Raw genomic sequence first — 23,871 nt, 5'->3', positions numbered from 1 at the left:
ATGCTATATTTGGACATAAATGTTAAAAAATTTAAATGCCAAGGCTTATGGTTAAAATGAGAGGCTATTCTGATATTTGGATAAAATAATTATAATATCAAAAATTCGAATCAAATTTGTAAAGAAAGGTGCCAATTCCTGCCTGTAAACTCACATCTAAAAATGATGGGGCCAAGAAGGGAGTGGCATGATATATTCAAAGAACTGAAAGGGAAAATCTATAGCCAAGAATACCCTTTCCAGTAAGGCTATTGCTTAGAATAGGAGAGGTAAGAGAATTTCTCAGACAAAAACTAAAGGAGTTCATGACCACTAAACCAGCCCTATAAGAAATATTAAAAGGGACTCTTTGAGTGGAAAAAGACCATAAGTGATAGCATTAAAATAAAAAAACACAAAAGCTGTAAAAGTATTTCCATAAAAATCAAAGGATTCATAAAACAAAAGGATGTGAGATATGACACTATATACCTAAGATGTGTGTGAGAGAGGAGTAAAGAGTAGGTTTAAACTTAAGTGACCATCAACCTAATATAGACTGCTATATGCAGAAGATTTTATATATAAACCTAATGGTAACCACAAACCCCAAACCACTAATAAATATGCAAAGAATAAAGAGAAAGGAACCTAAGCATATCACTAAAGAAAGCTAACAAACCATGAAAGAGAGCAAGAAAAGAATCAGAGAAAATCTATAGAAACAATCACAAAACAAGTAACAAAATGACAAAAATGCATATCTATCAATAATTACTTTGAATGCAAATGAACTAAATGCTGCAGTCAAAAGATATAGGGTGACAGAGTGAATAAAAAAACAAGACCCATCTATATGCTGCCTACAAGAGACTCATTTCAGACTGAAAGGCACCAGCAGATTAAAACTAAGAGGATGGAGAAACATTTATCATGCAAATGGATTCCAAAAGAAAGCTGAGTAGCGATAATTATATTGGACAAAATAGTTTATTTTATTTTATTTTATTTTATTTTATTTTATTTTATTTTATTTTATTTTTTTAATTTATATATGAAATTTATTGTCAAATTGGTTTCCATACAACACCCAGTGCTCATCCCAAAAGGTGCCCTCCTCAATACCCATCACCCACCCTCTCCTCCCTCCCACCCCCATCAACCCTTAGTTTGTTCTCAGTTCTCAACAGTCTCTTATGCTTTGGCTCTCTCCCACTCTAACCTCTTTTTTTTTTTTCCTTCCCCTCCCCCATGGGTTCCTGTTAAGTTTCTCAGGATCCACATAAGAGTGAAACCATATGGTATCTGTCCTTCTCTGTATGGCTTATTTCACTTAGCATCACACTCTCCAGTTCCATTCACGTTGCTACAAAAGGCCATATTTCATTTTTTCTCATTGCCACGTATATTCCATTGTGTATATAAACCACAATTTCTTTATCCATTCATCAGTTGATGGACATTTAGGCTCTTTCCATATTTTGGCTATTGTTGAGAGTGCTGCTATGAACATTGGGGTACAAGTGCCCCTATGCATTAGTACTCCTGTGTCCCTTGGATAAATTCCTAGCAGTGCTATTGCTGGGTCATAGGGTAGGTCTATTTTTAATTTTCTGAGGAACCTCCACACTGTTTTCCAGAGCGGCTGCACCAATTTGCATTCCCACCAACAGTACAAGAGGGTTCCCGTTTCTCCACATCCTCTCCAGCATCTATAGTCTCCTGATTTGTTCATTTTGGCCACTCTGACTGGCGTGAGGTGATACCTGAGTGTGGTTTTGATTTGTATTTCCCTGATAAGGAGCGACGCTGAACATCTTTTCATGTGCCTGTTGGCCATCCGGATGTCTTCTTTAGAGAAGTGTCTATTCATGTTTTCTGCCCATTTCTTCACTGGGTTATTTGCTTTTCGGGTGTGGAGTTTGGTGAGCTCTTTATAGATTTTGGATACTAGCCCTTTGTCCGATATGTCATTTGCAAATATCTTTTCCCATTCCGTTGGTTGCCTTTTAGTTTTGTTGGTTGTTTCCTTTGCTGTGCAGAAGCTTTTGATCTTCATAAGGTCCCAGTAATTCACTTTTGCTTTTAATTCCCTTGCCTTTGGGGATGTGTCGAGTAAGAGATTGCTACGGCTGAGGTCAGAGAGGTCTTTTCCTGCTTTCTCCTCTAAGGTTTTGATGGTTTCCTGTCTCACATTCAGGTCCTTGATCCATTTTGAGTTTATTTTTGTGAATGGTGTGAGAAAGTGGTCTAGTTTCAACCTTCTGCATGTTGCTGTCCAGTTCTCCCAGCACCATTTGTTAAAGAGACTGTCTTTTTTCCATTGGATGTTCTTTCCTGCTTTGTCAAAGATGAGTTGGCCATACGTTTGTGGGTCTAGTTCTGGGGTTTCTATTCTATTCCATTGGTCTATGTGTCTGTTTTTGTGCCAATACCATGCTGTCTTGATGATGACAGCTTTGTAGTAGAGGCTAAAGTCTGGGATTGTGATGCCTCCTGCTTTGGTCTTCTTCTTCAAAATTACTTTGGCTATTCGGGGCCTTTTGTGGTTCCATATGAATTTTAGGATTGCTTGTTCTAGTTTCGAGAAGAATGCTGGTGCAATTTTGATTGGGATTGCATTGAATGTGTAGATAGCTTTGGGTAGTATTGACATTTTGACAATATTTATTCTTCCAATCCATGAGCAGGGAATGTCTTTCCATTTCTTTAAATCTTCTTCAATTACCTTCATAAGCTTTCTATAGTTTTCAGCATACAGATCCTTTACATCTTTGGTTAGATTTATTCCTAGGTATTTTATGCTTCTTGGTGCAATTGTGAATGGGATCAGTTTCTTTATTTGTCTTTCTGTGGCTTCATTGTTAGTGTATAAGAATGCAACTGATTTCTGTACATTGATTTTGTATCCTGCAACTTTGCTGAATTCATGTATCAGTTCTAGCAGACTTTTGGTGGAGTCTATCGGATTTTCCATGTATAATATCATGTCATCTGCAAAGAGCGAAAGCTTGACTTCATCTTTGCCAATTTTGACGCCTTTGATTTCCTTTTGTTGTCTGATTGCTGATGCTAGAACTTCCAGCACTATGTTAAACAACAGCGGTGAGAGTGGGCATCCCTGTCGTGTTCCTGATCTCAGGGAAAAAGCTCTCAGTTTTTCCCCGTTGAGGATGATGTTAGCTGTGGGCTTTTCATAAATGGCTTTTATGATCTTTAAGTATGTTCCTTCTATCCCGACTTTCTCAAGAGTTTTTATTAAGAAAGGGTGCTGGATTTTATCAAAGGCCTTTTCTGCATCGATTGACAGGATCATATGGTTTTTCTCTTTTTTTTTGTTAATGTGATGTATCACGTTGATTGATTTGCGAATGTTGAACCAGCCCTGCATCCCAGGAATGAATCCCACTTGATCATGGTGAATAATTCTTTTTATATGCCGTTGAATTCGATTTGCTAGTATCTTATTGAGAATTTTTGCATCCATATTCATCAGGGATATTGGCCTGTAGTTCTCTTTTTTTACTGGGTCTCTGTCTGGTTTAGGAATCAAAGTAATACTGGCTTCATAGAATGAGTCTGGAAGTTTTCCTTCCCTTTCTATTTCTTGGAATAGCTTGAGAAGGATAGGTATTATCTCTGCTTTAAACGTCTGGTAGAACTCCCCTGGGAAGCCATCTGGTCCTGGACTCTTATTTGTTGGGAGATTTTTGATAACCGATTCAATTTCTTCGCTGGTGATGGGTCTGTTCAAGCTTTCTATTTCCTCCTGATTGAGTTTTGGAAGAGTGTGGGTGTTCAGGAATTTGTCCATTTCTTCCAGGTTGTCCAATTTGTTGGCATATAATTTTTCATAGTATTCCCTGATAATTGTTTGTATCTCTGAGGGATTGGTTGTAATAATTCCATTTTCATTCATGATTTTATCTATTTGGGCCATCTCCCTTTTCTTTTTGAGAAGCCTGGCTAGAGGTTTGTCAATTTTGTTTATTTTTTCAAAAAACCAACTCTTGGTTTCGTTGATCTGCTCTACAGTTTTTTTAGATTCTATATTGTTTATTTCTGCTCTGATCTTTATTATTTCTCTTCTTCTGCTGGGTTTAGGCTGCCTTTGCTGTTCTGCTTCTATTTCCTTTAGGTGTGCTGTTAGATTTTGTATTTGGGATTTTTCTTGTTTCTTGAGATAGGCCTGGATTGCAATGTATTTTCCTCTCAGGACTGCCTTTGCTGCGTCCCAAAGCGTTTGGATTATTGTATTTTCATTTTCGTTTGTTTCCATATATTTTTTAATTCTTCTCTAATTGCCTGGTTGACCCACTCATTCGTTAGTAGGGTGTTCTTTAACCTCCATGCTTTTGGAGGTTTTCCAGACTTTTTTCTGTGGTTGATTTCAAGCTTCATAGCATTGTGGTCTGAAAGTATGCATGGTATGATTTCAATTCTTGTATACTTATGAAGGGCTGTTTTGTGATCCAGTATATGATCTATCTTGGAGAATGTTCCATGTGCACTCGAGAAGAAAGTATATTCTGTTGCTTTGGGATGCAGAGTTCTAAATATATCTGTCAAGTCCATCTGATCCAATGTCTCATTCAGGGCCCTTGTTTCTTTATTGACCGTGTGTCTAGATGATCTATCCATTTCTGTAAGTGGGGTGTTAAAGTCCCCTGCAATGACCACATTCTTCTCAATAAGGTTGCTTATGTTTGTGAGTAATTGTTTTATATATTTGGGCGCTCCGGTATTCGGCGCATAGACATTTATAATTGTTAGCTCTTCCTGATGGATAGACCCTGTCACTATTATATAATGCCCTTCTTCATCTCTTGTTACAGCCTTTAATTTAAAGTCTAGTTTGTCTGATATAAGGATGGCTACTCCAGCTTTCTTTTGGCTTCCAGTAGCATGATAAATAGATCTCCATCCCCTCACTCTCAATCTAAAGGTGTCCTCAGGTCTAAAATGAGTCTCTTGTAGACAGCAAATAGATGGGTCTTGTTTTTTTATCCATTCTGATACCCTATGTCTTTTGGTTGGCGCATTTAATCCATTTACGTTCAGTGTTATTATAGAAAGATATGGGTTTAGAGTCATTGTGATGTCTGTATGTTTTATGCTTGTAGTGATGTCTCTGGTACTTTGTCTCACAGGGTCCCCCTTAGGATCTCTTGGAGGGCTGGTTTAGTGGTGACAAATTCCTTCAGTTTTTGTTTGTTTGGGAAGACCTTTATCTCTCCTTCTATTCTAAATGACAGACTTGCTGGATAAAGGATTCTCGGCTGCATATTTTTTCTGTCTAGCACACTGAAAATCTCGTGCCAATTCTTTCTGGCCTGCCAAGTTTCAAAAGAGAGATCAGTCACGAGTCTTATAGGTCTCCCTTTATATGTGAGGGCACGTTTACCCCTTGCTGCTTTCAGAATTTTCTCTTTATCCTTGTATTTTGCCAGTTTCACTATGATATGTCGTGCAGAAGATCGATTCAAGTTACGTCTGAAGGGAGTTCTCTGTGCCTCTTGGATTTCAATGCCTTTTTCCTTCCCCACTTCAGGGAAGTTCTCAGCTATTATTTCTTCAAGTACCCCTTCAGCACCTTTCCTTCTCTCTTCCTCCTCTGGGATACCAATGATGCGTATATTATTTCTTTTTAGTGTATCACTTAGTTCTCTAATTTTCCCCTCATACTCCTGGATTTTTTTATCTCTCTTTTTCTCAGCTTCCTCTTTTTCCATAACTTTATCTTCTAGTTCACCTATTCTCTCCTCTGCCTCTTCAATCCGAGCCGTGGTGGTTTCCATTTTGTTATGCATTTCGTTTAAAGCGTTTTTCAGCTCCTCGTGACTGTTCCTTAGTCCCTTGATCTCTGTAGCAAGAGATTCTCTGCTGTCAGCTATACTGTTTTCAAGCCCAGCGATTAATTTTATGACTATTATTCTAAATTCACTTTCTGTTATATTATTTAACTCCTTTTTGATCAGCTCATTAGCTGTTGTTATTTCCTGGAGATTCTTCTGAGGGGAATTCTTCCGCTTGGTCATTTTGGATAGTCCCTGGCGTGGTGAGGACCTGCAGGGCACTTCCCCTGTGCTGTGGTGTATAACTGGAGTTGGTGGGCGGAGCCGCAGTCAGACCTGATGTCTGCCCCGAGCCCACCGCTGGGGCCACAGTCAGACTGGTGTGTGCCTTCTCTTCCCCTCTCCTAGGGGCGGGATTCACTGTGGGGTGGGGTGGTCTGTCTGGGCTACTTGCACATTGCCAGGCTTGTGATGCTGGGGATCTGGCGTCTTAGCTGGGGTGGGTAGGCAAGGTGCACAGGGGCAGGAGGGGCAGGCTTAGCTTGCTTCTCCTTAGGTGATCCACTTCAGGAGGGGCCCTGTGGCAGCAGGAGGGAGTCAGATCCGCTGCCGGAGGTTTGGCTCCGCAGAAGCGCAGAGTTGGGTGTTTGCGCGGAGCGAGCAAGTTCCCTGGCAGGAACTGGTTCTCTTTGGGATTTTGGCTGGGGGATGGGCGGGGAAGATGGCGCTGGCGAGCGCCTTTGTTCCCCACCAAACTGAGCTCTGTCGTCAGGGGGCTCAGCAGCTCTCCTTCCCTTTGTCCTCCAGCCTTCCCGCCTTCTGAGCAGAGCTGTTAGCTTATGACCTCCCAGACGCTAAGTCGCGCTTGCTGTCGGAACACAGTCCGTCAGGCCCCTCCGCTTTTTGCAAGCCAGACTCGGGGGCTCTGCTTGGCCGGCGAGCCGCCCCTCCGCCCCGGCTCCCTCCCGCCGGTCCGTGGAGCGCGCACCGCCTCGCAGCCCTTCCTACCCTCTTCCGTGGGCCTCTCGTCTGCGCTTGGCTCCGGCGACTCCGTTCTGCTAATCCTCTGGTGGTTTTCTGGGTTATTTAGGCAGGTGTAGGTGGAATCTAAGTGATCAGCAGGACGCGCGGTGAGCCCAGCGTCCTCCTACGCCGCCATCTTCCCTACGACAAAATAGATTTTAAAACAAAAACTATAACAAGAGACAAAGAAGAACACTATATAATCATAAAGGGGACAATCCAATAAGAGGATATAACAACTGTAAATATTGATGCATCCAACTTGGGAGCACCCAAATACATAAAACAGTTAGTAACAAACATAAAGGAAATAATCAATAGTAATTCAATATTAGTAGGGTACTTTTACACCCCATTTACATGGATGGACAGATCATCCAAATAGAAAATCAACAAGGAAACAGCAGCTTTGAATGACACACTGAACCAGATGGATTTAACAGAAATATTCAGAACATTCCATCCTAAAATAACAGAATACACACTTTTTTAAAGTGCACATGGAGTATTTTCCCAAATAAGTCATATACTAGCCCACAAAACCAGTCTCAACAAATTAAAAAAAGGTTGAAGTCATACCATGCATCTTTTCTGACCACAATACTATGAAACTAGAAATCAACTGCAAGGAAAAGTTTGGAAAGACCACAAATACATGGAGGTTAAATAACATGCTACTAAACAATGAATGGGTCAAGCAAAAAATCAAGGAAGAAATAAAAAATTACATGGAAACAAATGAAAATGAAAATACAATGATCCAAAGTCTTTGGGATACAACAAAAGTAGTTCTAAGATGGAAGTTATAGCAACAGAGGCCTACCTCAAGAAGCAAGAAAAATCTCAACCTAATCCTGTACCTAACGGACCTAGAAAAAGAACAAATAAAACTCAAACCCAGCAAAATGAAGGAAATAATAAAGATTAGAGCATAAATAAATGATATAGAAACTAAAAAATCAATGGAACAGATCAGTGAAACCAGGAGCTTGTTCTTGAAAAGATCAACAAAATTGATAAATCTAATCCTCTAACAAAACTCATTATAAAAAAAGAGAGGTGACCCAAAAAAACAAAATTATAATGAAAGAGGAATAATAACAACCAACACCACAGAAACACAAACAATTGTACCAGAGTATTATGAAAACCTATATGCCCACACATTGGGCAGCTTAGAAGAAATCAATAAATTCCTGGAAACATATGACCTACCAAAACTGAATCAGGAAGAAATAGAAAATTTGAACAGATCGATTACTAGCAGTGAAATTCAATCAGTAATAAAAAAGCTCCCAAAAAACAAAAGTCCAGGACCAGACAGATTCACAGGTGATTTCTACCAAACATTTAGTTATGAGTTAATACCCATTCTTTTCAAACTATTCCAAAAAATACAAGAGGATGGAAAATTTCCAAATTCATTCTGTGAGGCCAGTATTATTATCCTGATACCAAAACCAGATAAAGACACCACACACACACACACACACACACACACACACACACACACACACAAGAAAACTACAGGTCAATATCTCTCATGAATATAGATACAAAAATCCTCAACAAAATATTAGCAAACCGAATTCAATACATTAAAAAAATCATACACCACAATCAAGTGGGATTTATTCCTGGGTTGCAAAGGGTAGTTCAATATTCACAAATCAATCAATGTGATACATTACATTAATAAAACAAAGATAAGACCCATATGATCATTTAAATGATGCACAAAAAGCATTTGACAAATTACAACATTAATGATAAAAACTCTCAACAAAGTAGGTCTAAAAACTCTCAACAAAGTAGGTCTAGAGGGACCATACTTAAACATAACAAAGTCCTTGTATGAAAAACCCACAGCCACCATCATACCCAATGGTGAAAAACAGAGACCTTTCCCCTAAAGTCAGGAAGAACACAAGGATGTCCACTCTCACCACTTTTATTCAGTATAGGACTGGAAGCCCTAGCCACAACAATTAGACAACATAAAGAAATAAAAGACATCTAAATTGGTAAGGAAGAAGTAAAATTTTCACTATTTGCAGATGATATGGTACTATCTTTAGAAAATCCAAAGACTCCCCCCAAAACCGACTAGAACTGAAAAAGGAATTCAGTACAAAAATCTGCTACATTCCTATACACTAAAAAGAAGCACCAAAAAGAAATAAAGAAAACAGTCCCATTTACAATTGTACCAAAACCTAAGAAATACCTAGGAATAAAGTTTACCCAAACCCAGAAATAAACCCACAGTTATAGGGTCAATTAATCTTTGACAAAGGAGGAATGAATATACAATGGGGAAAAGATCATTTCTTCAACAAATGGTGCTGGGAAGACTGTACAGCTACATGCAAAAGAATGAAACTGGACCACTTTCTTTCATCATAGACAAAAATAAACTTGAAATGGATTAGAACTAAATATGAGACTTGACACCATAAAAATCCTTGAAGAAATCACAGACAATAATCTCTCTGACATGAGCCATAGCAACATTTTTTTAGATATGCCTCCTGAAGCAAAGGAAATAGAAGCAAAAATAAACTATTTGGACTACATCAAAATAGGAAGTTTCTGCATAGCAAAGGGAACTATCAACAAAACTAAAAGACAACATACTGAATGAGAGATGTTTGTGAATGACATATCTGATAAAGGGTTAGTATCCAAAATATATAGGGAATTTATACAATTCAACATGCAAAAACCCAAGTAATCCAATTGAAAAATGGGCAGAAGTCATGAACAGACATTTCTCCAGAGAAGACTTACAGATGACCAACAGACTTATGAAAAGGTGATCAACATCAGTAATCATCAGGGAAATGCAAACAAAAGTACAATGAGATATCACCTCATGCCTGTCAGAATGACATCAAAACATAAGAAACAACAAGCATTGGCAAGGATGTAAAGAAAAAAGAACTCTTGTACACTGTTTGTAGGAATGCAAATTGGTGTAGTCATTGTAGAAAACAGTGTGGAGGTTCCTCAAAATATTTAAAATAGAACTACTCTGTGATCCAAGTATAGCACTACTGGGTATTTATACACACAAAAAATACAGGAGCACTAATTTAAATGAATACATGCGCCCCTGTTTGTTGCAGCAATATTAGAATAACCCAAACTATAGAAGAAGCCCAAGTATCCATTGACTGATGAATGGATAAAAAAGACACACACACACACACACACACACACACACACACACACACACACACACAGATGAGTATTTGGCCATAAAAAGGAAAGAAATCTTTGCCATTTTCAACAAAATGTAGAGCTAGTATAGTGCTGAGTGAAATAAGTCACTCAGAGAAAGACAAATACCATATGATTTCACTCATGTAGAATTTAAGAAACAAAACAGATTAACATAGAGGTAAAAAAAAAGAGAGACAGAGAGAGGCAAACCACCAAACAGACTCCTAACTATAGAGAACAAAGTGAGGGTTGCTGGAAGGGAAACGGGTTAAATGGGTGATGGGCATTAAGGAGGGCACTAGTCATAAACATTGGCTGTTATATATGAGTGATGAATTACTTCTACTGAAACTAATCTTACACTATATGTTAACTAACTAGAAACTAAACTAACTAAAAAGAAACACAACAAACAAGCAAAAGAAAAAAAAAAGAAGAGAGAGACAGACCAAGAAATGAACTGTTAACTATAGAGAACAAACTGATGGTTACTAGATGGGAAGTGGGTGGGTGGATGGGGGAAATATGGGATAGGGGTTAAAAAGTACACTTATCATAATGAAATAAAATAAATAAAAATAAAATGTGGGGCACCTTGGTGGCTCAGACGCCTGACTGAAGTCTGGCTTAAGCGTCAGACTTCAGCTCAGCTCATGAACTCACGGTTTGTGAGTTTGAGCCCAACATCGGGCTCTGTGCTGACAGCTCAGAGCCTGGAGCCTGCTTCTGGTTCTGTGTCTCCCTCTGTCTCTGTTCTTCCTGTACTTAGACACACACACACACACACACACACACACACACACACACACACACACATTCTCTCTCTCTCTCTCTCTCGAAAATAAGTAAAGACTAAAAAAAATTGAAAAAATAAAATGATAAAAAATAAAAGGATAAAAGATAAAATAAATTAAAATGGTAGGGCCAGAGATGGCACTACTTTTTAAGAAGTGTTTGAAAACTGTGAATTTGACACAGTGTTGGTCAGCAGTCCTCTGCTGTTGAATAGGCTAGGAATTTGCAAAGACACATGCTGACTCATACAAATGTTCCCCAAGTCATACCCTCACCTTCTTTATTCTCATGTTGGTCATTAGCCTTGAGTATCTCTACCCCATGGATGTTTGTGTTTATGTCACCTCTATGAGCCTTCCCTGTGGAATCAATTGCTCCTTTAGTATTTGCATTTATAAATTCTGGCCTGTATTCTAGTATTAATACATATATTTGTTTGTCCCTGCCACAGATGTAAGTTCCAGGGTATGAAGGTTTGCCCCAATTTTTATCACTTATTCCTGGTAGTAAGTAGCATATGTTATATACATGATAAACATTAAATAACTATTTGTTGCGATAGTAAACATAAAGGGACATTACACAATTAATTAGTTGAATAAAATCACACTGAAATCATGAGGTTCTAATTGGAAGTGATTCTCTTGTCATTCTGCTCATGAAATGATATTTAGTATATCAATAGGTGTAGATGGTGTGCTGACTTGCTTAATCTAATTAGTATATCAATTCCATTTTGATTTTGTGAGATGTATCCAAGATATATCTTAACTCATAATTGGAATTGAATTGTCATAACATTTTATTAAGAAGCATGTCAAACTCATATCTCAGTTTAAATGAGGGAGCTTCATAATCTTGCAAGTGGACTTACTCAGATTTCTCCTAAGTCTTGGTAGGACAGTGCAAAGAAGAGGGCATGACAGTATTTATGCAGGACAACTCAGAAATGTGAAAGTTTTCATTTTGAATTAATTACATGTGTCTTTTGACAGGTAGACATACTTAATGCTGAGGTGTTGAGGTACACAAATGTAAGAATAATCTGAAAAGTAAAAAGTAATTTAAGTTAGATTTTGTCCATCTAAATACTTCTCCATTTATCAACATTAATGTGTCCTCTCTTTGTCATCCCTATATACTGATAGTAGAGTTTCAGAATATAGAATATAAATCATTTACTTAAATCCACTGACTTTACCTTCACTGAACTTCAGCTCTCTGATGACACAAAGCCATCTATTCTCAGTGATGCCCCTCCATCAGCAAACCATTACATCACTGAAATTATACCTCATCATTTTGAGTTATGCTTCACCATTTGGGGCTATGCTACTTCTACAATGGCAAACTCTGGACTATAGTGACAACTATAACTTATCAAATGGATGCTATATTAGAGATCCTGACCGAAGTACTTTACATGTATTTACATATGGATTCGCAAAACGATTCTATTTATGCCAGTCCCACAGTTAGTGAGGCAGAGCTAGGCTTTGACTGCTCAAAGTCTGTCTTCAGGACATGTGTGTATTGCCTGTCAGTGAAATATCCTTATTTGATTTAAACTGCCATGACTACCACTTCTCCCAGCTCTTTGCTTTTTTTGCTTATAGCCTTCAGTATGTCATCCAGCAACTTGGTTCCACTCTTTCTTTCTAATGCTTTCCCACTCTATCTCACTCAGAATGGATTCAGTGGTCATCCAATGAAACTATGCACTTTCCATTACACAGAAGTTTCTGCCCTGGACCTTTTATCCCCCACCCTCTGCCCCAAATGTAGGTAACCTATCACTTCAACAGATCTCCTTCTTAAGGAACCAACACTTTTTCACAAAATTATGTTGAGTAAATGCATTAAAAATTCAAGCTATCTAGACATATTTAGGTTCTTGCTATTATTTGTAAACTGTTAATTCAGTCCCTTGACTATTCTCTATTACCTCCCTTAGGACAAATACACCTAAACTTTCCATATTTGTTAAGTCCTCAGTATCCTCAAGGTCTGTCTCACATTTAGCAGATATACTTAATTCTTATTTTACTGAGAAATTTGTGTATACTTCCCTTTTTCAGCCTCACAGTTTTTCTCTCTTTAATTTCTCTTTTTATCCCCATTCTTAGAAGAAAAAAAGATTCTTCCATTTTAAGATTGACTTCTTTACCTGTGCTTTTGGTGTATTCCCATATAAGCTTTTCCTCTTAGTTGTTTATCAATTACTGTCTCCTGATTTTCCATCTTCCAACTGTCTGTTATTACTAATTTTTCCTTTGCAGCAAATTAACTCTTTTGGGTAATCTTTACTGTAGTAACTAAACAGAGTAGAATACAACACTTCTATACTTTGATCCTGTACATTTTAATTTACCTGTCTCATCTCCAGCCCTTGCTTCACTGAAAATTTCTTGAGAGTAGTTTACCTTCACTGTTTTTTCTTAATATCATTCCTTAATATCAATATATGCCATTAAGCCTATGATAATGGCCTAAGGCATTTACTTCATGTCTTCTTTTTTCCATCCTGATCGCTGATTAGCCTTCTAAAAATGGGAGCCTTGGTCTTTTAGAAAGCTCTAATTCATCTTACTGCCCCAGATGCATGTGAGAAAAGAGACTAGAACATAAAAGGACTAAGAAATTAAAAAAAAAAAAAGACCATGAGAAGAATCTCTCAAATATAGGCTGTCTACAAAGATGTAAGAATTTTTAATGTCTCTAAAACATTTCTACTAGCACTGAGGACAACCTGTATCTTGTCCTTGACACTAAGTGATGAAGGAAGTGGGGCCTTGAACTCTCTCTTTATATAGGAGAATGCCACTGGTTTTAGGGTTGTTCCAAAGCTAATGAGTCCTAGGCAATAATGGATCATTTACCCAAGAGTCCATCTGACTACCTGGTGGCTGACTTGAAATTATGCCAGTTCCCAGGGCTTCCTCTGGCTGAGCTCATATATCTGAAACAGTATGAGCAAGCAGTCCATCTGGAACTCCAAAGAATGTAGGTGTGGATGAAAAGACTGATAAAGACCATAATTCATTATCTTTATTTGTATGTCATCCTTGCACAGGGGATGTACTAATTTTCTCTGTATTGTTCCAATTTTAGTATATGTGCTACCAAAGGGAGCACATAATTCATTATCTTTAATTTTATGTGTTTATTAGAGTTCTCATTTTACTTCAGATCCCTTGCCTTCTTTGGGACAACTCTGAGATGTAACTTACCCTCTGAGTTCTTGCAAACAAGCTGAGGCTGGGTTTAATCCTACATGAGGTTAAATTCACCTCATAAAACAGACATCCACGTGCTACTTTTAGAATTAGTTTTAAAAAACAAAATATGAATTTACCACTTTGAAAAAAAATAATTCTTCAAGATTCTTTCTATACCTGTCTTGACCTTGAGATCTAAGAAGGAAAGTAATGGGCTTCATGACTTATACGGTTGGGGACACTCACATAAGAAGAAAAGAAAACTTTAAAACATATCATTGGAGTTGCTTCTGCTTATGAGCTAGCACTGCCCATGGGAAATCATTTTATAATTTTGTAAAGTACAGCTTCCTTCACGGTAGGAGTATTAACACATCTTTAAATGAGTGATACCAAATCTTTCAAATGTCTACAGCTTTTACCAAAATTTGTGCCTATTACACAGCCCATGAATAGTCTATAATGTATCAAGTGGATTGTCATAACATCAACTATAAAGTGTGACAAAAATTTCAGTGATCTGTCAAATCTTTTTGAAATCTGAAGAACTTTATGGCTAAAACTAATATGTTGACATTTGATGAGTTGATAATCAGGATATAGGCATTCACTCAAAACCCTGGAATCAGTACTTCTCACTAAATAATTTTTTAAAGAAATAAGTAAGTTCTATCATAAACATAATTTTTAAAAAATGGAGCCCTTGAAAATAAAAGTACACCAAACACAGCTTAGAAAATTACTATTCAGGCTAAAAGTATACCACCACCAAAACTATTATGCCGTACAAACACTGGTGATTAATTTGATAAACATATTTTTGAACAACTCTTCTATTTTCTAACATGCAAGTCCTATCATCATTTAGTAAAAACAAAAACCATTACCTTGACTGAATGCGATTACTCACCTCACTGCTATATTGAAATATGACTATGTTCTCAGTATTGCTTTGTAGTTATTAATATGCAGTAAATGGCTTAAACCATATAAATTTAATTCTAGAGATAAGAAAATATCTTGAAGTAAGTGTGGTTTTACTATTAATATAACTCTCACTCTGCCCCCAATTTAGTATGTGACTTTAGATAATTCATTTTATGAATTCAACTTCATCATATGCTGCAAAATTTCATTTTTCATGAATTTATATTACTTATCTGTAAAATAGAGGCACTAAATTAAATATTCCCTAAGATCCCTCCTCCCTCAGAGTATAAAAACAATTATTAAGTAGAATATATTTTTACTATCAGTTTTCAGAAAGGGAATGGTAAATTGAGGTTTCCCAAACAAAACAAAATTTAAAATGCCCCTTGTGATGACATTGGAGGTTTGGTATGGAATAGCTTCTTTACAGAGTATGGAGGCTAAAGAGAACTGCTTCAGTACAATTTCAAGTGTCAATAATTTAAGAGAAGTGGTTTCAGGCATTATTTCCTTCACTGAGTGAAAGTTCTTCAAATGCTTATTGAGATGACCTAAGTATCAGGAGAGAAAACAGTGAATCACTGATGAAGAAGAAATGAATCTTAAAGAGAATCCTAATAAAGCAGCATTTATCATTCTTTCTCCTTCATTTATTTGCTCAGTCTGAATGAACATTAGCTTCTTCCTTAGTGTGACTGATGCAGTTTTGAGATGGCATTCTTCTCTAACAGAACATGGTGAATGAAATTCAGATCCTTATGATGAAACAGGATTGTCAACATTTACAGTTTCCCTCTCCCTCTACTATACTTTGGTCAATTTGTAGATAGCACCTGATACATGAATTAATATTTTCATATGGTAAGATTGAGCAAATCAGGAATCCCCACTGGTTTGGTCAGTCTATTCTCTTTAGATTATCATTATTCAGCTTAAGCATCATAGAGAAAAAGTCTAGGGCCATCCTGACTTCTGGTAAATTGTTTTCTTGTCTGTATTTATTTGTGGTTTATTTTCATCTTCTCTTTGGGTTTCCTTTGTAGCCCTTTTGTCACCCCACCAGTTCTCCAGAGCTCTCTAACATAAAGTGATCTACTAAATTAAGTTTTTTAACACCTTAAATAGATACAATTTTTATTTGTAAAAAATAAATAAATAAAAATTAAACAAACAAATAAAAGAAAGCAAGAATGGTTGGATAGGACACCAGAGTGTTCAGCTCAATAAAATTACATGGAAGCAATATTTAGACCCAGACAGGAAACAATATTTAGACCCAGTACTCGTTGACCATAGAGGTTGTTCAGTCTCCAGGAGGTAGAACCCTGCAACACTGTGGCAAGTATATACTATAATGATTCCCTCAGTTCTTCCCAAAATGTTCATGCATTTATTTACTCAGATGATTACATAGTGAGTAAAAGAGAATACCCAGACATTTCTAGGCTGTTGAACACAGAAGACCTGAAATGTCATCTATTTTCCCTATCAGAGAGGTGACAAGTAGGGGAAGCCAGGCAATAAATAGGGTCCTTAACAATATCCAGTTTACACTGCGTCTATTAGGTCTGTGGTCTCGCTCTGGTCATTCCCCAATACCTGAACATTTAGCTGGATTGACATATTTGGCAGTTGTAGAAAACCTTACACTGAGTCTACCTGGGGCTGGTGTTGGTCAAGCCATCATATTAGGTAAGGCCAAGTGGAAACCTCTGATACTATATCCCCCACCACTTTGCCAAAGTAGAATAAAAAAAATCCCTTCTATATCTAGCTGAGATGCAGCAACAAGTACCAATTTAGAGAACTAGAAGAACTGAAAAGAATGGGAAGAACTAAAAAGCTAAATTAAATATATGAAACAACAATTTCTAAAACATTGCCTATTTGGCAAGGAAGGACAATGGTTCCCAAAAGAAGGGAAATAAATGTGGTGAATACTACAATCATCACAGCTTTCTGCCTGGATAGGGTTCCCAGGTTACTGTGCAGAGGAGAGAACCAGGTGGAGTCCAGCTGTGTTTTTGAGTGGAGGAAACAAAGATAGAAGTTGAGGGAAGCCCAGGGTAACTAGAATTCTCAGGGGGCAAATACTGGAGAGTAGAGAGCATTGCAGAGAGAGAGCTCCAGTGATTCACAGACGGCATCTAGCAAGTCTTCAGAATGTGAGGAAATGATCTGAGGTGAGGGAAAAAAACTATCCAAAAGGAGAAACATACAGAGATAACAAAAAGGTGGAAAGAGATTGTGTCTACCAGCCAGAGTGGAAAACCTAGTACCTCATGGTTCATAGGGTGGAATACTCAGGAAAGCATTGCCTAAGTAGTGAGGAAAAATTATTCCTAGACTAAATACTGCTCTGCATTCTCCTCAAAAGACTTAAAAGGCAAGTCTCAAGAGGATCAGATTCTTTCCAAGTAACTTAATTGCCTTATAGAACAAAGCTCTAGAATCTATCTACTATCATCTATCTATCTATCTATCTATCTATCTATCTATCTATCTATCTCTACCTATCATCTATGTGTCATCTCTATATCTAGCTATCTATCATCTATATCTCTATCTATCATCTATCATCTCTATTTATATCTTTAGCACATATTAAATTTTTAGTGATTTAATATACATCTTTCCATAGAGTTAAATCTTTGCATTTGAAAGAGAAGAGTGCCTCTAATGGTACTAAGGGTAGATTATCTGGAAATGAGGCATCTGTGAGGAGCTATCCACACTAAGAGGTCCTCTCAATGGCCCTGGTATCACACCCCATGGAACTGTGGTTATTAAACTTAATAATACCAATTCTGTGACCCCAATCAGATCTTTTGGATTGGAATCTCCTGATATTAAAAACAAATTTTAAGCTCATAAGTGATTTTGATGATTAGCTTTCTTTGAGAACTATTGATACTCTTGTCTGTGCATTTTACCCATCATAATGGGCACAGTTTAGAGAAGAGTCCTGATTCTCAGACATCCTTGTCTTGCTTGTTGTGGGATTACTCCAGGATGTGGAAACAAACACTGGGAGCCTTTGCTCACAGGCACCACTCATTACTTAACTTTTTCATTCAATATACATTTATTTGTTAAGCATATTATATGGGCAAGGCCTTGTGCTGTACCATCAGGATATGAAGATAAATAAAATTGGTGCCTGATTTTAAAGACCTCACAGTTTAATCGGAAATAACATATGGATATACTTATAAGTTCTATAATACAGCTATATATAGAAGGCATCAATTGAAATTTGAACTCTATTTTTATTTTTTTAAACTTATTTTTAAAATTTGGAATACTTCTAAAAATTTTAAGTTTATTATACTGAAAAGAGAGGGGGATTTTTCTTTCACATACAACATAGTTTATAAAGTAATACTTCTATTTCTCTTTATGCTTTACATGCTGCTGTCAGTAGTTCTATATAAACCCATGAAATATTTTTAAGAGTAGTGTTGCTACTATAACCTATAACCTATAACCTATAGTTGCTAACTGTGACCTAATAAAGTTTAATTCCCCCCCCCCAATATGGCTGGAGTGGATATGTTCCAAATTGAATTATTCCATAAATAATAGCCAGAATCTTAAAGCATGACTTTCAAATATTAAAAATAAATGTGAATAGTTTTGATTTAATATAACATATTTTGTATGGGTTGGCCATGCTTTTCAAAATTTTTTCAAAATTTTTTTTATTTTTATTTTTTTTAGAGAGAGAGGGCACAAGCATGGGAGAAGAGCAGAGGGAGAATCTAAAGCAGGTCCCACACTCAGCGCAAAGCCCAACACAGGGCTTGATCCCACAACCCTGGGATCATGACCTGAGCTGAAATCAAGAGTGAGATGCTCAACTGACTGAGCCAGCCAGGCACCCCTTGGCCATGCTTTTCAAATAGGTACATAACTCCCTTTTATTTATTTTTATTTTTTTCATAACTCCCGTTTGACCACAAGATTTCGTAGACAAAAAGTTCCACATTGTATAAATGACTCAAAGGCATATGCCTGAGTTATCTAGATAACAGGAATTCAGCTTTTTCAGATTCCATCTGAAAGGTATGTGGACCATATCATACCTTCTCACCAGAACTATCTTTTGGTATTAATGTGGACTGTGAGCACTCAGAACAGATCAGAATATTCATTGTTTTGTTAGAAAGTACCCAATACAAAAGAGACTCTTAAATACCAAGAACAAACTGAGGGTTGATGGGGGGTGATGGGGAGGAGTGGAAAATGGGTGATGGGCACTGAGGAGGGCACTTGTTGGGAGGAGCACTGGGTGTTGTATGTAAGTGATGAAATCACGGGAATCTACTCCCCAAACCAAGAGCACACTGTATACACTGTATGTTAGCTAACTTGACAATAAATTATATTTAGAAAAAAAAAAGAAAGCACACAATGCATGTTAATTTTTACTGGAGATCACATTGTTTACCAATCTGAGGGAAAAAAATGTCAGAGATTTTGATAATATGTTTTAGAGGTAGCTCTTTTGCAGACAATAGAAATAAATTATAAATGGCAGGAATGAAGACCCTGAGGATAAAAAGATTGGCTGGAAATTGTCATTAGCAAATGTCCCCAAGGGACCTCGCACTGTTTAAATTCAATTTCTAATTATTTAAGCTTTTATTATATGTATTTTATTTCATTGTGCATGAGTACTTATGAAAAGTTAACTTAATCAGAACAAAAGAGAGAGGTCATTATGTGATGTGACAATCTGCTTTACTCTAAAACCCAGAAGTAAGGAGAACTTTCCTTATGAATAAATTGTATGGACCGACACTAAATATACAAAATATTGCAGTCTAAAGTCAAAGCTAAAGGAGATATTTAATTGGTGACTTATTAGTTTTCACAGTAATTGTTTTCAACTGTTCTCTCTCTGAAATTATCTTCTGATTTTTGGTTATCTGCATGATTTTCAGATAATCATATGAAATGTCCACCTTTTCACAGAAGCCTTCCTTAACTTCCTGTTGTGAGGGAGGGAAAAAAAGAAAGAAAGGAAGAAATCAAGACCCAAAGGAACATGCCAACTCAAATTAAATATAGAATTAACTGATTTTGTTTTGCAAAAGAAATACCCTGAATGCATACAGATAGCCAGCAGGTGGCTACAAAGCAGTGATGGATTTTCAGCTCTTTTTATATGGAATTAAAGCTACAGTTGTTATATGTTATCCTACTTTTAGTATATAGTTGGTACATATTTATGATAGTATTTACATTGTTAGTATTTACATTATAAGCTATCCTGATGTTCTGTTTTATGTAATTCTTTAGTAGTACCTTCTATGGTTGCCTCTGACATGTGTTTTGGCATTTGATTAGTCATATCCTTCTCAACATTCCTCAGTGAGGTTAGGCTAAGTACTGTTTTCTACATAACTAAATTAACCATCCAATTGTGCTCATACATCTACCCATTAATTTTCTTCCTAGACTTTTTGTTTTCTGTGTATTTTTAAATATGATTTATTGTTAAATTGGCTTACATATGACACTCAGTGCTCCTCCCAACAATTGCCCTCCTCAATGCCCATCACCCATTTGCCATTCTGTGTATTTTTTTTTTTTATTTCTTTGGTGTATTTCTCTCTCTCTCTCTATTAGACTGTAACCTCCAGTGAAAATCAATGGATGCATAAATATTTTTGTGTCTATATTGGAGTCATAAATTCTAAATTAAATATAGAGACAACTATGCATATAGAAATTTAGATATATTTAAATTTTTTCCTGTTATATATATAATAACTATATATTTGTAAAACTAAATATTCGTCGGTAGCAAGCAAATGCAAGTAGCTTTTCAAATGCTAATTATAAATGGATAATTTAATATTATTCTCTGAAATGTAAGATTTGTGAAACTCCTACCATGTTTGTGAAGTGCAAATATATTTTCATACTAACATCTGCCATCAAGATAATAGGCTCCTATGGGGTGCCTGGGTGGCTCAGTCGGTTAAGCGTCCGACTTCAGCTCAGGTCATGATCTCGCAGTCCGTGAGTTCGAGCCCTGCGTCGGGCTCTGTGCTGACAGCTCGGAGCCTGGAGCCTGTTTCAGATTCTGTATCTCCCTCTCTCTGACCTTCCCCCATTCATGCTCTGTCTCTTTCTGTCTCAAAAATAAATAAAAGTTAAAAAAAAATAAAAAAAAAAGATAATAGGCTCCTAAAGTCATTGTTGCACTAAATGCTAACTAATTTGAATATAAATTAAAAAAAATAAAAAATAAAATTTAAAAAATGAAAATAAAAAAATTAAAAAAAGATAATAGGCTTTTCTGTAGTTATTACATACAGCAATTACTCAGATGTACAACTTAAGCATGAAAGTTCAATTGCAGCAATTGCTGATCGCTTTTTCCTTCTCTGAATAAGAGTCAGTCAGTTAACATACATTAATTGATATTCATTTAAATTCATCTAGACTCAAAAACAATAGATAGTTTAAGAGGAGGCCCAGGTATAATGTTAAGTTGATTTAGCTCTTGGTGGAGCAGAACTGGGAAAATAAGGGAAAGAATAAGGGGAAAATCTTTAGATTTCTGGCTTTTCAGTTATGAGGTTATGTTAGACCACTTTGCCCTTTGTTTTAGTTTTTCTTCCCAGTGCTGATTGAAGATTTTTCTGTTTTGAATTCTGTGTTATCTATCTGGCTGCTTAGGAGGATGTAACTGGCTAAGATGCAGCCCTTGTTTTGCTACAGCTGTGCTTTTCCACGTCCATTCCTGATGTTAATACTGAATGATTGGTAAATTGGGCCTTTGGGAAGAAATTAAGTGAGAGCATGGAAAATTTGCAATTTAGCAAATTCTTCTTTTCTGTTCTCACATGTGAAATATGATATGGAGAAATCAGGCTTTAAATGGGTGTTTCAAAAACTACAATGAGAAAATCAATAAGGACATAAATTACAAGGCAGTTCAAGTGTATTTTCCACACTGGTAACACATCACTGGCATGAAGGAGATTCCAATATACTAGTAGAGGTACTTAATTCAATTTTCCCTTTAAATGCACTTAGTTTTATAGGTTTATTAATCATTCTGGAGACATAACTACATCCCTATTCTATTTCATATATGCATTTGTGTATATATACCTAATAGAAATAAGTATATTGTGTGTATATATATACATGTAAGATATTGTGTATATGCATACATATATATGCAAAATTGTGAAACATTTTCAGATAGCTTTTTCAGATTTTTTATTTGTATAAGTGGGGCAGGAGGAAGTATAGATATGAGTTCAATGGATATTACTCTTAGGACTTGAAAAAATGTATTGATCTTTATGTTTATCAATACTTTTCTCTTCCCTCCTTATGCAAATCAAATCATTATCTGAAAAAGAATTACCTGATCCTGATATATATATATGTGTATATATATATATATGTATATATATATATATGTATATATATATATATATATATATATATATATATATATATAGACACACATAGGATTTTTTTAGGTATATATAGACACACATAGGATTTTTTTAGGAATGGAAGTCCTAATGTCAACAGATTATTTACATTTTTTTTACTCTAAAAAGTTAACTCAAATATAGGAACAAGAGAGATTCTAAATGGATTTTGTATGTTTAGGTTTTAGACTCCTACCTCAGGACCGGAAATGAAGAGCAATTCCACTTTCTCATAGATTTTCGGGGGTTATCCATTGTCAGATTTTCAAAAAATTGAGATTCAAAAAATTGTCTAAAACTTTGACATACTAATGTTGAATGCATTTTGAAGGAAAGGGGATCTAAACTACAAAAGGAAAAATATTGTCAAACAAAAATCTGTTATGTTTTCACTGTTTGAGGTAAAGAAACCAGCTTTTACAAATACTTGGTTATTATCACTACTAAGCAATTACTTGCTTATACAAATAATTACCTTTGTTTCTATTCATTTTGAAAAAAATTATTTTTTAAATTTAAGCAATATCAGCAAACTAAGGAAAAGCTTAAAATAGTGATGATAAATTTTGGGTTTGCTAAACTGCATTGAACCTTCAGAGTGTCAGAGGAGTAAGAAAAACAGAAAACAAGAAAGAAGAAAGCAAAGACAAAGGGAGAGTGTAGGAGAGAGAAAGAAGAGGGAGAGGAAAAAAGAGTGAGAGAGAGAGAGAGAGAGAGAGAGAGACAGAGACAGAGGGAAAGATGCTCTCATGAAGAGAAGAATAATAACCCCTGATGTATTCTTTCTTTCCAGGGCTCCCAAGTAGCATCATCAATAAGTATTTCCTGTGATTGCATGAGGAATGTGAGCCAAGAGCTGTCACTGCCAGATATTTGTATTTATTTTGAGCAAAAAAAAAAAAAAAAAAAAAGGAATTTAGGGATTGGCCTATTGTATTAGGATCTCCAGTTATTCCATTAAGACAAGTGGTAAACTTTAAAGGAAACTTGTGATCATTTAGAAGCTGACATTTGATTTCCCTGTTGCCAGTCTCCAGTATAATTTGTTGCCTCTAACAAAGTAGTAAACAGTGTTCAACTTAAGGTTAGGGCACAGAAAAAGTGGCTTCCCCATGAAAATAAAAACTACATCTCAAAAGTTGGCAGGCAGCACTGTTGCAGCAAAATTTATTGGGAAAAGATTGAAACTGCTTTTATGAATAGAACATTGAGAAAAGCAATATCAACAGAAATAAAATCTACCATGGTCATAATGTTCTTGACTGACAAATTAAGTCAGGTTAAATCCCTGTGGGACTTTGGTCCAAACCAGTATGTTGTTGGATAGTCATGTCAAGGGCCACCTTCTCCATTGATGTTTTTCTTTAATACTACTTTTTGACTGCCAGTATTTCAGTGATGGTCATATTTGAGTATCCTCATCAGATATAAATGTTGGTG

The 23,871-nt window shown here is 36.3% G+C and overlaps 1 long non-coding RNA gene and 1 other non-coding gene across 2 annotated transcripts in view; one reads left to right on the top strand and one right to left on the bottom strand.

Annotated features, from left to right (window-relative positions):
• LOC147581038 (uncharacterized) overlaps positions 1–23,871 on the top strand; it is a 397,405-nt gene that overhangs the window by 213,156 nt on the left and 160,378 nt on the right. The window lies entirely within an intron of this gene.
• Positions 13,845–13,952, bottom strand: LOC112862951 (U6 spliceosomal RNA). The gene has a single exon (XR_003223812.1). It is a non-coding gene; the product is annotated as a U6 spliceosomal RNA (small nuclear RNA).

This window comes from Puma concolor, chromosome B2, assembly GCF_028749965.1.
Source record: "Puma concolor isolate L17-30 chromosome B2, mPumCon1.1.hap2, whole genome shotgun sequence".
In the NCBI taxonomy this organism is placed as follows: domain Eukaryota; kingdom Metazoa; phylum Chordata; class Mammalia; order Carnivora; family Felidae; genus Puma; species Puma concolor.
The sequence above is the reverse complement of the archived record's forward strand: the minus strand, read 5'-3'. Positions and strand labels throughout refer to the sequence as shown.